Raw genomic sequence first — 17,208 nt, forward strand, 5'->3', positions numbered from 1 at the left:
GCACGTGTGCTTTTACTGTCAGTCCTTCAACCCTGTATATTAGATATCATTCAATCTTTGGACTCCTCCTTTTCCAAATCAAACCCAATGTTTCACATTTCTGCAAGCAGTACCCACCAGTCCAACCTTTATATTTTATGCAATGTGACTAATGGAAGGATAGTGTCTTAGGGCACGATAGGAAACAAACTATGATCTGCACGATAAGTACACATTCAGTTTACTTTCATCTCACCTTGTCAAGAGACGTCTAATTACTGGGTCCCTTTTGCATTGAGCTAACATAGATGATAATATGACTTATAATTCATTGCATACAGAACCAACCCAAAGATATAAACCTGCCAATCACTTCCCTGATTGAGTCATTTAGGAGCTGGGCAGGTAGTGACAATATATATGGTTCCGTCCCTTCCCACATTTATACGTTTTCAGTTATGTATTAATCTATAGTAACATACCTCGGCCCCACCGCCAGGTGACTTTGGTCTGTACGTGGCCTCCAGCAACGTTACTGAATACACCGACCGGTCTGTCTGACTTCTCTCTGTGCTCCTCAGCGATGTAATTATATCACTGGGCAGCGTTGTTATAGTTTTGCTCCGAGATATGATATCATTCTGCTGTGCTCTCTGTGTTGGATACAGTTGTATCTAGACAGCAGCTTTCTGTGATATCCATTCCCAATGCAAATAAACAGCTGTGCCCGATGATGTAATGACCGGGGTCGGTGCTACCATTAGGTGAATCTAGGCTGCTCCCTATGGTGCCGGTGGTTAAGGGGTGCTACACCAAAAGGCAAGGCATCGATGTAATGAATGTAATCTGAATATGTAGAATGATTACTGACTTTTTTCCCAACTCGGTTTCCCAAATCTACCATACTAGAAGTTTCTATCTTCCGCAGTCCATTAATTGTCACAATTTTGCCCAGACCCCACTGGATCACTGCTAGTGCAGACCAGGATTTAGACAAAACCCTGCTCTTGGGTCCTTCTACCTTCATGTTTGTGTAATCCCTTTGTGCATTTAGAATCAGATGACTGATCGCTATTTCTGCCTGGCTACAATGTTTCCACCCATTATGAATAGTAAGAGATCTCTTCCCTTCTTTCCCCTAGTATGATTGGCCGCCCCGTCATTGCTGTCACTGGTTCAGAACTGAGACAGGTCTGAATGTTTGAGTCTGCGACTTTGTAGCGCTTGGTAAGTCTCAATTTCTTGTATTACTGTGGTTGCTCTATGTCTGTACAGTGCAGTAAAGTTGTGAATAAAAGGTTGTATGACACATTTCATAGCCATGCCCCCAACTACGTCATATAAATATGGTTATACATGTTACATCAGTAACATGCCTAGTAACGGCATCCTGTGCACACATGCTTATAAGGTATCATAGCAGGCCCTCACTGACCTCACATAAATGTGTTGTCACATTGCTATAGGACTGTATTGGTTTCATTATTTTATACTGACATGTGCAGTGGTGGTTGGAACACTAAGGATCTATGGCAGTGGGTAGTTTAGGGTATGGGGAGGGACAGAATACTAGGCCTAAGGGGGTAAGAAATGTAAATTTGGCCGTGTGTGCTAGATGTCAAGTTATAGCCCCACGCACCAATGACATCATATAAATGTGGCAATATTCTATATCCACGCCCATATGACATCTGTTCAGCTGTTCTTAGTCCCGGAATATACACTCTCAATGTAATGTCGTGTTATCTCTCTGTGCAGACTGGGAGCAGTCTCCAGGGTTGTGTCTGTTAGATCTTTGTCTGCTGTCTGTCCTATCTTCTGACCTTCCCAGACCTGGTTGTGCCCCCAGTGATGTTGTGCGGTAGGCCATGCTGCCAAGCTGTTCTCATGAGAGGATTATTGCACCTCAATGCGATAATCCCAGGGAGATCTCTGGGGAGGGATTACAGAGAAGAGAAGGCAAACAATGGCTGAATGCTGAGCTCTACGGTTTACTAGTAATATGTACATTGGACAAATGCAAAGGAAAAATAAAAGAAGATGGGGTGAGAGTCCCTTTAAACAGAGTGGTCCAGCGATTTTACACTCATTGGGGCTGATTCAAAAATGGGAGTAAATTAAGGAGAAAACTACTGCATTTCCGCCCATATGAAGATGTGCCCACCTCCAGATCAGCAGCATTTGTTGCATCAGGCACGCACAGGTTTCACGTAAGTTGCGCTACGCAAACTGGCATACGCTTGCATTACTCTGCCCAATTGTGCAGTATTTTGTTCCAACTTTGACAACGGCTTTAAAAACGGCTTTTAAAATTTAAAGTGTCCTGTTCCCAAACACTGCACTGAACTGTGTGCGTGTTGTACCCGGCAATTACAGTGTAGCTGTCACCAGGGCAAACTGCAAACTCATTACTTGAATTCATTCGGCTCTTCCATTCTCCTGTAGTTAACATGTCCACTAAACGATGTCAGCCCTGGCTGAGAGATTTCAGTCCAACTTGAAACTTAGAAGTACAGAGGCTGTAACTGAAGGAGCGGGCAGTGAGATAAATGCCCTCCGCAGCACAGGGAATGATTTCGGAGTAGGTGGCGGGGACGGAGTGAGCGTTTTGTCCTGTCACTTCACAGAATGTCACAACGCTAAAGAGATTTTGCCGTCGAGAAAATCACTTCCTGGATAGAACCTACTGCTGCTCTAACCTGATAGCATTATGCATCAAGGAAATTAATTTTGCATAGTATACAATTTATATGCTTGATGACCACCTTGTTTAAAAACTGCTTACCTCCCCAAATATGTGGATTTCCCTGAGTCTGGCTTACTTTTATTTTTCTGGGTTTTTATGCCGCAGTCAGATTTGAATTTGCTGTTTTATTCCTTACCTTCTTAGTAAAAATCCTTTTATCACACAATGGGTAATTTATATCCATTACAACCCTTTCAATCGTATTCAGCGAGTCTGTCACCGCCTTTGGCACAGTGATGATTAATGTGATCTAATAATAGGCTGCCATTATAATACCTTAGTAAAACATGTACCAACATCCCATTCACATCTACCAAATTCATAGCTTCCTATAACATTTGTGCTGAAAGACGGGATTACTGTTTTGTAGAGATCTCCCCCCCCCCTCTCCCTACTGAAATCTAATGAAATTTACTATTGCCAGCTGTAGGTGTGCTCACGTCTGGGCTGCAGTGTGCTGCTATATTAACACATACACCTGACAGTTGTGTAAGAGAGTCTGTATATTACCTGATATACAATGTATACAAGTTGTCAGCGGAATTGGTAGGTTTGCTGAAGATGCATCCGTGCCTGGGGCAAGAAACAAATCTGACACCCTCTTGCTCTTAAGTTTAAGCAAACCTACCCTCAGCTTTACGCCCCCTTGGTGGTTGACCCTGTCCTTCAGCTTTTCGCCTTTGGTGGTTGACCCTGTCTTCAGCTTTTCGCCTTTGGTGGTTGACCCTGTCCTTCAGCTTTTCGCCTTTGGTGGTTGACCCTGTCCTTCAGCTTTTCGCCCTTGGTGGTTAAACCTGTCGTACCCTAACGTAGCCCTAACTATGGCCCCGGGCAAAGGTCCGATACAAGATTGACACCTTTATCCTGTTTAACCCGGTAGTTTCATTTTTAAAATTCGTTATGTAGTGGCAGAGATCAATTAATGTTGTCATTCAATATAAAAGCACAGTGACAAATGTCATTATCATCATCATGGATTCAACTAATCTTGCAGAGCAATGCAAAAATGTGATTTAGTGCAAAATTACTGGAATGAGAAAGGGTTGAGAGGGCATGTTTGGTTGGGCGCTCTGCCATTTGCACTGCACAGAAGTTTTTGATTTTTGTACAAACTCAGACTTGGCGAAAATCATTCTCATCCTAAGATACACGGCGAACGAACAACATAGGCGCTGTGGTACAAAACCACGATGTTCGCTCTGCGCGCCCAGTGTGCTTTGCAAACAAGGTCCTGTGTTGGGTTAAAGATCACTTGCATGACACATTATTCTCTTGACTGTCAACCAGCATCTAGGAAGCGCCTTGCTCAACTCCATTGTTTTACTTATTGATTGTTGCATTGGAATTATTATCGTACTCTGTTTACCTTTGCAAGTAAAATCAAACTGAGGTGGGGGGGGGGGGGGCGATACAAACATAAAATCACAGCACAGACTATAATAGAGAGAACAACAAATCTGTCACACTACGAACATTTCTCTGTTTATTTTTCCAAATCCTAGAAACTGTTTCTCATATGCAAGCGACACAATTTTCTTTAACAATATGCGTTTATTTGAAGTCTATTTCTCCCCCTCTTCGAATTTATTATTTTTAAAATTGCAGAGCTGATATGATTAGAACTTAGCTTCCAGAGTCCATGTGTGCCGTGAAATCCATATTTATGCTCTGATTGAGCTTGTATTGAGCTTTCTGTCATATATTAGTATCTTTTGTTTATGGTCTTCTATGCGCATATCAATTTATCTATTAACCTCAAGTATATATTTTATTATTTTTTCGCCTAGGCTATAAATATTACCTGCATAGCCTGTGCATTGGAAATAATATCGACAATGTCCGGACTTGATTAATTTCGAGGTGAATATTCGCAGGGACAGGAAAAGGCAAAAACTACAAGACAGATTAATCTTTTTTCTTTTTTTTTAGTCTTTTAAAGAAGAAATATAATGCCATGCAGATTGCGCTGATATTTTATATAGTGTAATAATATAGAATTGCAGGTATTAACATCTATGATAATACCCATCCCATACAAACCACTAAGGGTCATTCACAAACCAGCGCAGGTCTTGCAGTTGCTGCTGTGACATCACTAAGGCCTATTTGCATATAGTGGACCTGATTTGCATATGGACGTAAGTGCATTTACACGCCGCAATTTGGCTTGTAGCATCAAATTTGGCGCACTGGGCGTGCACTCAACTTCTGCCAGTGTTTTGAGCTGCAGATATCTGTCACTTTTAGAGCCCCTTGCGCTCAGAAATATGGGTCAGGGGCGTTCGCAATGCAAGTGCAGTATGGTAGGGGAATAAGGAGACGAAAGTTGACCGCGCCCACTGAGCTTAGTCTTTAGGGTTCCAGTTATATCTAAAATGTGGGTTTTGTAGGTTTTTTTTCCACCTATAGAAAGTAGGTGCAAGTTCTATGCTTCACGTTATTGTGTCCATACTTAGAGTTGTGATCTGACTATTCGTAATATATCTTTAAATATAAGTGACCTTATTGAATTTGTGCCCATGCGTATTTATGTTGGCGCAAGTTTGCAAACCAACAAGAACCTACATCACTCCCTTTGTGCCTAATTCTTACAGAACTGCGCATGGATGTGTACCGGCAAGTAACAATATTTTGCACCGGGTGATATGCGAACCAGGGATGAGGACATAATGTGACCAAAAACTGTGTTATTAAATTTAGATTTCCTTCAGCCTATGTCTACTTCCAATCCACCCCAATAGCGAGCAATTGTCACTTCATTCTGCAGTTAATTAATATCTCTGCACAGAAGGTCCTCACGAATCGGCACCATATTGGTTAAATGAAAGCTGGCCGTGAGTGCAGATGCGGGTGTCACTTAGAGACCCAAGAACAGCAGGATGCATTTTAAATTCTCTGCAGACGTATCGCCAGAACCCTTGCCAAACATTGGATTGGATTTATCGACGTCAGCCGAGAATTTATAGCCACTTTGGGAGGCTGCCACCCAACTCTGGGGGATACCCTCCAAACCGTGATAGATGTGAGTGCTGGTTAATGGACATTTAAATGAATGTCACTAGAGATGCTAATGACTGTCACACTTTTGTGAATAGTCCCCCCCTCCCTTTGTGAAAAACTGACGGCGTTGCCATTTGGGTGATGTACAAGTGGCTCAGAAGTCAAGGTTTGTAAACTCAAGCCAAAAACGTCACCATTGTACAGGATCTGAAACAGGATACATTGTATCTTGGCAGAGATTGCTGCCCTAACTTACACTACAGAGCTCTATTATGTACATGGACTCTTACTCTGTGTTTTTGTAATTTTCCCTTTGTGTTGGTCTAAAAATGTAACTATTAAGTGGTGAATTTGTCATAGGACTTAGTATCATTATTGGTACTAGTTAGCAGTAGTTCTCTTCTACTCCTCATAATCCCTTTTATCACTTTCCGGAGCTCTCCTGTCAATCTTATTGATTTGTGACATTTCACTCTATGGTAACTAGAGGTCTACTGGAAAGAGATATGTGATGTCATTGCCGTAGGTATGATGTTATTTCGGGTGTATCCAGGTCTGGGAAGCTACAAAAATAGAAGGAACAGGCAAAGAAGTAGAAGATACAAGTGGGGTTTGCTCAAAGTCCTCACAAGCAGATGTTGTAAAACTATATCTAGCATATATATTGCACTGTAGTTGGGTGGAGGGGGCAGGAGGTTCTTATCATAAGAGTCCGCTGTCTGGCCTGTTGCAGTCCCTTCTACAACTTAAACATAATTGTTGAAATTTACAGCATTTTAAGTTACAACCATAATCTAAATGCAATTTAATGTTTATAAAACATCTAATATTAACGTTTCCATGCATGATCTTATAATAAAAAAGAGCAAAACATTTCTGTAGAAGATATAAATAATGTTAATTTGTCTAACATATTTTGCCACGTTTTGGGTTAAAAGGACCCATTCATCGGACAGGTTGTAAACACGCAATCACACTCTACATGTGCCCGTGTTCATCAACATATGTAACGGTTTGGAGAACTGATTATAGTTAAAATATTTGAGAAAATAATTTTGAATACGCAGGAAGTAAGTATTTGTCTGTGCACATTAGAAGGATATAAGATGCAGTTCTGGTCATTAAGCCTGATCCCCCTTTTATGGAGCTAGATGAGGTGGGGCATATTCTGCTCCTATGGTCTGTTAGAGTAGACTGTTAATGTGGCATTGGGCTGCAACGTTGTAGCCTAGTGTGAAAATGCAGCAATAGAGAGTATTTCAGCACAGGCAGGTTTGAAGTGGGATGGTTTAGGTCAATATCTAGCCAATCTAAGCCTCTACTGCACACACGGTAGTGATGTGAGTCTTGTATCGAACTGTCAATTCAACGTCCAACTGTTTTGTTACACGGCTGCTTTCCATACAGTGTTTTATGTGGCTGAAACGTAGAGTTGTAAGTGAAGAAAGATGGAAAGACCTATATGTATCTTAGGAAGGCTGGTATGGTCTTCTGGCTGTAGTGGGATGTTGATGTATGGCAAGACTACAACGCTCTATCCATCTCAGACTCAAAGTACCAACTATGCCACTTATCCAGGAAATACTCTCCTACATCCAGTATTACTGACACATCATAATGAGCAACACAATGTATGTTGTGATATCCTGTATCTGATAGACAGTGCTCCAGTCTCCGGCCAACGATGGTGACCCTAACACCTTCTCCTTCTCTCTATTACACGAGCATATAATAATATCCTCAAGGCAGATGTTTAGGGTCCATTGGTGTCACCCATCACAACAATGTGTCAAACATTTTGTTGGGGGTCATGTTCTTCTTTCTATTTGTCTCAAATGTGTCCTCTTAAATATATCTGGGTAGCGTACAACATACACAAACACCAAATCATGAGGAACAAGCTCAGGAGAACAGAACAGCTGCTGTCAGTCAAGAACAGTTAATGTCACATTCAGTATTAATCCTTGACTTCGCCCATCTCACTTAGAGTTCAGCATCATATTTCATAAAACTCATTCTGTCAAAAGCCAAAATCTAATGGGAGCCACAGATGACATCATGTGACCACCAAAATGTCTCCCTTCCCTTCACCTGCCTGGGATAATACTCTTTATTTTGATGGCAAGTGAAGACGTTCTGTTTATTATTGCCGTGTTGGTGTTGAGTTAAAATGCATGCTGATTAAAGCTTTCAGAACGCGTAGCTCTCCTTCAAATGACATATATAGGTCATCCAGCCTGATAGGAGCAAGACAGAAATGTAAATATTATACATTGTAGTTATGGGATTAGAACATAACAACAAATGCAGAATACCTTTTGTAAGGAGCACAAAGCGCATTAAAAATTAGACGTAATTCTGCCTTCATTTTACTTGTCATCCCGTACTTCATTTAAACGGTAATTAAATGCAATTTTTCATAAGTTTGATTCTTGTTCTTTTTGTATTTCACCCCCTCTGCTTTTTTTTTTTTTTTGTTGCTAATTCCTGTTTGGAAATCATCTAAGTTTGGAATATGTCTTTTCTTGTGATTCATACTTGAGGGTGAAAACATATTAGGCTCTAGAAGATGTTTTGCTCTCTCAGGTAATGTTAGAACGTGATTCAGCATTCAGCAATCAACATAATTAATTATCTGTTTTGCATTCACTCAAAAACATCTTCTAAAATCAACAACAAATAGATGGTATCTCTCTGAAGCGACTTAAAACGCGAAGGAAGCGGAGAGCTTGTCGTCTCCAACACTTGCAAAAGGCGTCTAAGTTGAAAGTACAGTTACCGCTTCCTCCTGAGAGGGAGGTATATAGCGCCACTGATTCCGCAGCACTGTACAGAGAACTCATTCACTTCAGTCCCTGCCCCATTGGAGCTTACAGTCTAAATCCCCTAACATACACACACACACACACACACACACACAGACAGAGAGAGAGAGAGAGAACAGGGTCAATTTTGATAGCAGCCAATTAACCTACCAGCATGTTTTTGGGGTGTGGGAGGAAACCGAAGCACCCGGAGGAAACCAATTAACCTACCAGTATGTTTTTGGGGTGTGGGAGGAAACCGAAGCACCCGGAGGAAACCCACGCAAACACGGGGAGAACATACAAACTCCACACAGATAAGGCCATGGTCGGGAATTGTACTCATGACCCCAGCGCTGTGAGGCAGAAGTGCTAACCACTATGCCCCCGTGCTGCCCCATGCTACTAAAGATTGGGTAGAGGAATGGAATGACCATTGCTACAGTTCTTATACAAATCCTTATTGAGAATAAAGGATATTTTTTGGTAGGGGTAGCCGACCTGCTTTAATTTGAGGAGTTATTGATGTTTAGGGAAAGGCAATAATTAATATAAGCTGCATTTACAGTCATACCCCCACGAGCCTGTGGATTTGATGACACCAGGAGATATTACACCCTTCTAATCTGACTTCACTGATCTGCTGTCGGTAGACTCACCCCCTGTATATATTTGATATGACACACCAGCGTGATCATATCAGTAAACAGTTTTTGCAACATTATCCGGCTCTACCTTTTTGTTTGAGATTTCCCTGTGAATTGAGAGTGTTTCTTTCTCACATGTTCGCTGGGCCCTGTTTGTTTAATCTCTGGTCTTCCCTGAAAGGCTTCAGGCTCTTTAGGTCTTTGCCGTTTAGCTAGAAAATCTCAGCATGGAAAATAGCACTTTTTTCATTCCCTAATTGGAGAGCGCACATTAGCATTCAAAACAGTCTATGGGTGTAATGGAATCTGTAAATAAGAAAGGAACTTGCATTGTGAGCGGCTGAACGCTGACGGGCTGGTGACAGCAGCAGCTAATTCCTATGATTTAACCCCTTAACAATGTGTCCTTAACTAGTCGCTGAAAGAAAGCGGTATAATATCCATTTATCAATGTACCAATAGATCTGTAAAGTCTTCTTTTTCATATATATATCAGATCTGCGGCTTGTAAAATAAAATCCTTTTGTTGATCCAGGTCACTGGATCGGTTTAATAAAAAATAAAATAAAAAAATAAAACATCAGGGTTTATGCGTTAATCCGTAAGAACTCCAACCTAGATAATAAACTTGTTTGGAATGCAGTAAGAACCTTCGTACTGATGATTGATTCCTTTGCTGAATGTACAGACTAATGTTGGAGAAAGCATATGACATGGTATGGACTTATTCAGCATCCACGTACGGTGCATAGGTTCATCATGAATATACAATGATTCCTCGTTCAATCTATGCTTGTGTCCTGTACACTGCAGGAGCAGCCAGAAAAGTTGTTTTTATTTGCCCGTATACAGCAATATGCATTTAATATTTTCAAGTGGTTGTCCACTTTGGAAGCCCCCCTCGTTAGTTGCCCCTGAACCCTGAGGGTTTCCATCATCACCTGTGCTGTGTTGTTGGAGAAGTTGACATCAGGAAAAGAAGATTGCAAGTTGTTTAAATCGCCTAGGCTGGGTGTGTGCAGTGAAAATGGCTTCTGATTGGACAGGAACGGTGGCCAATCCAACAAGGTGTTATGCCTGTCCCGTCAGACTAAATCCCCTAGACGTGTACAGTCTGCAGGGCTGTCAGTGGCGACATTCCAGCATCCATTTAGGTGGCACCCAAAATGAAGTGGAAAATCGGAGTGGTCCCTAAATAATGGGGGAAGGCTTTTCAAAAGTTGAAAACTGCATTACATATATTTTATACAATGGCAGGTGTATAATACTCGTGGGAATTATAGAACAAAACATTTTCTTTGATAACAAAGTTCAAATTTTAATTCTGTAAACAGAAGTTGATCAACTTGAACTCTGGGATTGTTAGAGAGTTTCTCTCCACACGTCCTGCGCGATACACTTGACGCGAGTAAGAATAGAAGCATTTGTGCAGCGTTTTAGAGCTCACCTGATACCGATCTGGATGAAACGTGAATATATTCAAGGCCGCTACAATTACTGTCTGTATTTATCATGATACTATTATCAGCATTGCCTTGAGTTGCAGATGGCGCTTTTAGCAGGTCAGAAGTTAGGTATATTTGGCAGGGATCAATGGGGAAGCCAAGAGAGCAGCCGTGAGAAAAAATATTCTGTCGTCTATCTCCCTCGCAGGTATTTCACAGGAGACCTGACATCTTGGAACAATGCAAGATATTTCATTTGAAATTCGTAGGACGCTGTAATAAGGGAAATACCTCTGACACATTTCTGATATTTCTGTATTTTTTTTTTTTTTTAAAAGACATACCTCCTACAACCTTAAACATGGTCGGTAGGGTAAGATCGCCAGGATGCGCCAAAGTTCTTTAATGATGACATATTGACCATGGTCAGTGTCTGGAAGAAAACACAACATTTATTTTAATTATTTAAGAGATAGAAGCAGACAATTGTACACACATGCCAGGATGATTACACTATACTACACTCAAAGGGGGCAGAGTGATCAAATGTTCAAAAATGGAAAAGTGGAGGTGTTGCCCATAGCAACCAATCAGATTCCAGCTTTCATTTATCTCCTACATTTTTAGAGAATGATAGCTAGGATCTGAATGGTTGCTATGGGCAACACCTATAGTTTTCCTGATGTAGAAGGTTTCATATATGTAACCCATACTCATCACCTCCCTCTCTCTCTCTCTCGCTCTCTCCCCTCTCTCTCTCTCCCCTCTCTCTCCTCTCTCCCCTCTCTCTCTCCCCTCTCTCTCTCTCTCCTCTCTCCCCTCTCTCTCTCTCCTCTCTCTCTCCCCTCTCTCTCTCTCCTCTCTCCCCTCTCTCTCTCTCTCGCTCTCTCCCCTCTCTCTCTCTCCCCTCTCTCTCCTCTCTCCCCTCTCTCTCTCCCCTCTCTCTCTCTCTCTCTCCTCTCTCCCCTCTCTCTCCTCTCTCCCCTCTCTCTCTCCCCTCTCTCTCACTCCTCTCTCCTCTCTCCCCTCTCTCTCTCTCTCTCTCTCGCTCTCTCCCCTCTCTCTCTCTCCCCTCTCTCTCCTCTCTCCCCTCTCTCTCTCTCTCTCTCTCTCTCTCTCTCTCCTCTCTCACTCCCCTCTCTCTCTCCCCTCTTTCTCTCTCTTTCTCTCTCTCTATAAATAAATAGGAACTAAAATTTCCCAGCCTTCCCCTGTATATGTGTGTGTATATATATATATATATATATATATATATATATATTTATATTACTAATAATGATAACAATTTCATTATAATATTTCGACACTAAAGAAGCGGTGTTAAGGCTACTAAGACACCTGCAGATGATGAAAAGGACATTTAGTTTCAGTTATTCTCCAAAGTATATAATGCATAACTGATTAAAAGAAAAGTTAAGGATTTATGTGCACTTAAGGCTACAGAGAGATTTACATTTAAAGCGTAGAATCATAAGTACTTGGATGCATTCTGGAAATACTTCATAACAGAGCAGACGTCTGATGACGGTGACGAGAGCATTGAGATGAGGAGAGAGAGTGTCCCATATACTTAACAGCGGTTCCTCTGAACCAAAAATACTAATCGTCTCCTATGGCAAAGCTACTATCAACTATTTATGTAAAGGTTGCCATACCTTAACAAAAACTTATGATGTTTGCCACTTTATGTATAGATGGAGCACATTTATTCAAGTCATTTAGCAGTTGTAGCTTGAGATACTAAGCCCACTTTGCACGTATTTAAGCGTTTTCATTACTGAAGCCACTGCAAATTTTTACATTTTTTTGCAGACTCAACAAACTGGTTTGAGAAGCTATTTGTGGCCAGTTACAGCTATTCTAGTGAAGAGGATGATTTTTTTTTTTTTTATATCGACTATCCTTTAGCTAACTATACTATTAAGTAAATCTAATCATCATTGATATGCAGGGTCTTCAATAATAAAAAAATATATATTCCAGGGAATTTGGGATTAGCTTCTTTATTGTAAATATTAACAGGGTGCATCACATACATGTTATCAAGTCTTAACGTAAGTATTTACATTAGAATTGTCTGAAAAAGACAATATTTATATATTTACAGGACAGTAACCATCAAGAACCACATTGGTGCTACCATAAGCCTGCCTTACAGATTACAGTATTTTGTATTTACTGTAAATGACAACAAATGGTACCTTTCCGAAGTTAGAATGGAGTATTTTTAAAATGACTTTTACCCCTGTACATGTTCCTCACTTGATGCTCTCCGGAGGATTTAATAGATAATGCCTTAAAAAGAGCTTTTCAGTTCATGTTTGTGGGTGTAAGAAGTACAGGGATTGCTTAATTGTGACTGTACATCTCATGCGATGGTACGCTGTCACTATGTATCAGAGCAAAGTGCCACTGACATTAATCCTAGCAGAGATGTATTGCTTCTTTCAGTTTTCATTTAATTGAAAAGTATTCACTCTTAATAATGGATGCTGAACATTCTTCCATGCGAAGCACCTGGCTACGACGCGTTTCACTCATTCTTAGTTACTGGGGAAATTTCAGTTACAAGTCATAGACCATATCTTCCGGGTCTAACCTAACGGAAGGATGTCATCCTACAGTGAGAATTGAAAACAGCCTGACTATAGATTCTCCAGCAACTGACTCTCTTACTTCTTCTCCAGAATAGTCCATTTATAGCCCTACTTATTATTAATGAAGGTCTGATGGGACTTTTAGTTCTACTGTCCTTAGAGAGCTGTAGACAGCCGATCTGACTGGGAGTGTTTGTTTCAAAATTCTAAGAGTGATCATTCTATTGGAACTTTTAAAAATAAAAATAAGCACATGAGAAATTTTAAAACACATTTTGACTTGGTATATTTTAAGCAACTTAATGGTCTTTTTGTCACGGCTTGGAAACTCCAGCCGTTCACACCCTGCCATGTTTTGTCTGAGAACCAACCATATTATTACCTAACAGTACCTCAGTGTAATGATTTTCAGACAGGAGAAGGAATTTAATATGCCCGTGTGAAAAGATTTCTTTAATGCAAAGAAGTTAGGGCTGTGTTTCAGGAATGATTCTTTGAAAAGGCATTTTGCACCAACACTGGAGTTTAACACTAAGCAGGAAGATCAAAATATTTTTGGAAATTGTGCAGAGTTTTTTTTGTTATTCATTAAAGCAGCAAAATAGGATACAGAATTAGCAGTTGGATAAAACTGTCGACAGCAGTGACATTGTACAATATAAATATAACCATAGCCATTGTGATTGAGAGATTATATATATATATATATATATATATATATATATATATATAATATATACACACTTCATTCTCAGTGACTTCATCATGGGAAGGCACAGATAATGCAGCCTATCCAGTCACTAGGAACCAGTGACATCACTGAGAGTGCAGCCTATCCATTCACTAGGGACCAGTGACATCACTGAGAATGCAGCCTATCCATTCACTAGGGACCAGTGACATCACTGAGAATGCAGCCTGTCCAGTCACTAGGAACCAGTGACATCACTGAGAGTGCAGCCTGTCCAGTCACTAGGAACCAGTGACATCACTGAGAGTGCAGCCTGTCCAGTCACTAGGGACCAGTTACATCACTGAGAGTGCAGCCTATTTAGTCACTAGGAACCAGTGACATCACTGAGAATGTAGCCTATCCAGTCACTAGAAACCAGTGACATCACTGAGAATGTAGGCTATCCATTCACTAGGGACCAACAGGTGAATGTTAAGGTAGAATAATTAAAACATTAAGGTATGTCCATGGTTCCATTTTCAGTTATATTAATAGTGGTCTCATCCGTTATACGAATATTATTTTAATAGTAAAATATATAAGTCTAATTGAGAAGCTCTCTGTTACATAACATTTTGTCCTGAAATAAAAACATTTAGTTTCTATTTGTGTGTAAGCAGGAAAATCAGAAATTTGTTTATCTTATTCTCCTGTCGCTCTATTATTATTTCACTAAATTTCAACAGAAAAGGTTCATGTGCTCATAAGGATAGTTTGGTTTCTGCGAGTAAGACATTCATTATCACTAAAGCAAGTTATTAACCAACAGCCAAACAATTTAATCTTTGCTTTACAAAAGAGGATGCTGTGTAAAGTATTCATTTAGTAATGTTTACCTATAGAAAATGACTTTTCTTTGTACAGCCTGAATGGTGGCAGCAACATTGAGCTTTTACTATATTTTTCTCCCAGAATGATGTGTTTGTCACATAAACAAGAAAGTCGTTGAGGTGGAATTAATTAAATGATTTTTTTGTATTGTAAACCATACTGTTTGGGTCTCATTTAGAGCTGAACCTCAAGATGCCTCCGTTTGCAACTTGCATTTTTATGTCGTTATTTTGAAATAGAACCATCTTATCGTACATGCTTTACATCTACAATATTGATGATTCGGCAGCAAAGAGTTGTCAGTCATCATCACCAACTCGTAATGGTGCATTAGGTTTAGGTACGCGAACTTTAGATCTAGAGTATTGTTGTCTCCGGAGCAAGAGTTGTCAGTAATCATCACCAACTCGTAATGGCGCATCAGGTTTAGGTACGTGAACTTTAAATCTAGAGTATTGTTGTCTCCGGAGCAAGAGTTGTCAGTAATCATCACCAACTCGTAATGGTGCATCAGGTTTAGGTACGTGAACTTTAGATCTAGAGTGTTGATGTGTGCAAATTTGAGGTTTTGTAGCTAATGTTTTTCAAGGTACGTGCAACCCAAAATAAGGCACACCTGCTTAGCTTGTGTCTGCCCTAACTGTACTGCACAGTCCCAGCCTTGATCCACCACCCCAGACGCAAGCTGCCATATGATACAAGCACAACTTCAACTATGGACACAAGTTGTGCAGATGGACTGGGTCTATTTTGCATTAAACAAATGCACTTACCTTGAAACTCTTAATCAGATCCTTTGTCTGCATATACATCACGATACACACCTCCTGCAAACCCTCAACATTTTTTTATGCTGTGCCCCTTTAGACATTGTAATCTCCAGGCTCTCCCACAAATTCTGAGTTATGCTCCTCTGTATGAGGAGAATTGTGGTCCAACTAAATTGGAACAGGAGCAATGCTAGCAGTGGGAGTCAAAAAGTACTACAGGCCAAAACTCACAGAGGCACAGTAGCTAAAAGACTTGTGTTTCCAGAGTACTTTGCACCAGAAATGCACAATCTATTGTTACCGTTCAGAATCTGTTTTTAGTGCCCCCTGTTGCAAGACATTAATTCAGGAACCACCTGTTTTAGACCCCCAGAACAAGAGACACATTGACACGTGGGGTCTATCCGTTTCATATCTGTTCTTTCCTCGATGCTCACTTAGCTGTATTTCCTTATGGAAATACACATTTTTGTATTGTATTCTGAAACCAAGTTAACTGACTGATCGTAAGAAAGCTAAACCATAGCAGAACATCCAAATAATTTATTCTTCTCTAAACAATCCCTCTGTATCTCCCTCCTCAACTTTACTCGCTCTGGAGAGAAAATGATGTTCGTTTTGCTGAAATCAGCTGTTTTTCTCCCTTCCATTATGGCGAGGCAGACAATGTGGATGTCCATCTGTTCCTTGTCATTATTAGTATGGGTATCTCTATTTGTTGAGTGATAAAATATTTGGGAATCTAAACATATCTTCACAATACAGAAATGCCTTTGTTCTGTCTGGCTTTCATCTTAAGTTATCAGCGCAGTATGTGAGCTGTTTTCCTGTGATGGGTGATCAGCATACATCTGAATCATCTGCCTTGGCTCGGAACGCTCAGGTAGAAAAATGTTGCGGGGTATAACTGGGAAGGTAAAGGACCGTTGTGCTTTGTGATACATTTGGCAACAGAGCAGCATATTTTTTTTATCACTTTTCAATAAGACATCTGCTTTTTTTCTTTTTTTTTTACAACGAAGGGAAACAGTCAGTGGGGGCGTTATTTACGATAAGGTGTATTCAGTTTTGCGTTAAAGTATTGTTTAGCTGATAAATCTCTCCTTTCAATCATTCAATCAGATATTTCAATTTTATTATAATCTTTACGGTCCCCAATTATTTAAAGAGGACACATGACCAGGTAACATGTTTTGTTTTTTTTGCTTTTTGCTTTACTGCTACTAGAGGGTGTTTTATTTATAGCGCAGTTTGGGTGATATGCTGTCTCGCTGGCAGACTGCCTGAAGCTTTAAGGCAGTGGTGGGCAACAGGCGGCCCCTCCGAGCCTCCACCTGCGGCCCCCAGCTCCTCCTGATTGTTATATATTTTTTGTTATAGATTGTAACACTTGTGTACGATGCATGCTCATCTGTTATTACAGATAGGTGTCTCTTTCTTTCTTTGATTAAATGTATTGTGTTGACTTATTGCTAAGATTAAGGGCGATCTGTGGCCCTTTTAAAGATTATAGGGCCACACATTTGCAGCCCTTGAAGTGTTTCAGGACACTGCTGTAAAGTATACAGGAAGCGAACGTTCTATTCTGACATCCCCAATTGTCTTCTGATTCCGGGTTTTAGATCGCACTGTGCTCACTCCCGGCTCACTCTCCCT

The 17,208-nt window shown here is 40.5% G+C and overlaps 1 protein-coding gene across 6 annotated transcripts in view; it reads left to right on the forward strand.

Annotated features, from left to right (window-relative positions):
• The window catches only part of ZNF536 (zinc finger protein 536), a 403,907-nt gene that overhangs the window by 80,189 nt on the left and 306,510 nt on the right, over positions 1-17,208 (forward strand). For all 6 annotated transcript variants that reach the window (XM_075189234.1, XM_075189233.1, XM_075189236.1 and 3 more), the window contains exon 3: positions 1,122-1,206. The gene's annotated coding sequence lies outside the window, so the exon portion shown is untranslated. The remainder of the gene's footprint in view (positions 1-1,121; positions 1,207-17,208) is intronic.

Source organism: Mixophyes fleayi, chromosome 10 (assembly GCF_038048845.1).
Source record: "Mixophyes fleayi isolate aMixFle1 chromosome 10, aMixFle1.hap1, whole genome shotgun sequence".
Lineage (NCBI taxonomy): Eukaryota > Metazoa > Chordata > Amphibia > Anura > Limnodynastidae > Mixophyes > Mixophyes fleayi.